This window comes from Macrosteles quadrilineatus, unplaced genomic scaffold (assembly GCF_028750875.1).
Source record: "Macrosteles quadrilineatus isolate MER2022 unplaced genomic scaffold, UCM_ALF_1.0 Scaffold_2__2_contigs__length_208266976, whole genome shotgun sequence".
In the NCBI taxonomy this organism is placed as follows: Eukaryota; Metazoa; Arthropoda; class Insecta; order Hemiptera; family Cicadellidae; genus Macrosteles; species Macrosteles quadrilineatus.
In genome coordinates this window covers 11,885,081-11,886,268 of record NW_026542595.1, presented here as the reverse complement: position 1 = coordinate 11,886,268, position 1,188 = coordinate 11,885,081, and positions in this window count along the sequence as shown.

Here is a 1,188-nt window from a genome sequence, read left to right as displayed (position 1 = left end):
TCATCTGTAATGTCTTAACTCTTGATAATAAAGAATATATTTGTTATAGAACTTGGTTTTTTTACCCACTATAAATTTAGGCCTACTTTAAAACAATATGCTTAATTGGAGCAACAGTAAAGCCCTGATTAACCAAAATAAAGGGGGCAAAGTTGGGTTGGATGACCTACTTTTAGGTTAATCAATTAATGGTTGGAATAAAAAGGATATTTGGGTTCAGAAAGATGTACAACAATAGTTGTTCACGTTATTTGATTTACTATAAACTTATAACCTTCACACAAAATGTTTTTGTATGTAAATAATGTACTATTGTATTCTAAACTCTTATCTTTAAAATTCATTGTTGTAGCCCCGGGACTGTAATACAGGGTGTCTCAGACCACCCGGCCGGCTTGTATAGCTCCAATATGAAAGCAAATTGAAACCTAATTGCAACTGGAACCCCCTATTTTGACCCCAAGGAATTCAGCTAAATTATGTTCAACCCCAAAAAAGCACCCCAAAGGGCAGATTTTGGGGGGTGGGGGTGATTTTTGGGAAATTTTTAAATATAAAGGGGGGTCGTGTTATACCTCTTTTTAAAGGTCCTTTAGTCCTGAGTATTTTAGTGGAAAAAGATTTAAATTATCTTCATCCCTATTTACAGGGTGTTCAAAAATGTACAAAAAATAGACCTTTGAACTACTTTTCACTGTAAAGAGGTGGAATTTCGTGGGGGGTTCAAATTTTGACAACACTTTAATTAATAAATGAGCTTTCAAAAAACTCTGGTTTTAACCCTTTTGCTATCTTTTTACTTATGTTACGCATTTTCAAACTTTTTGAAGTTTCAAAAGCTGTTATCTCAAAAATTTCAAATGACAACATGGGTTTCGTTACAAACCACATTGTGGCCCTTGAAATTTGCTATAATTTTTGTATTTAATGTTTTTTGGTATCTTCATTGGTTAAAGAGATATAGCGAAATTAGTGTATTTTAATGTTTTATTAAATGGTATTCATAGTGTTTGCTGTTGTAAATGTACACGTCTAGGTCTCAATTAAAACTAATTACGTTAAAAAATTAAAATACTACCCAGATTGTTAAACTTGGAGGATTAATAAAGGAAAAAACACAACTGCAAATATTCTTAGTTATTTTACAATTTACAAAATTCTAATAGTGCTTTGAATGAATACTGTCTA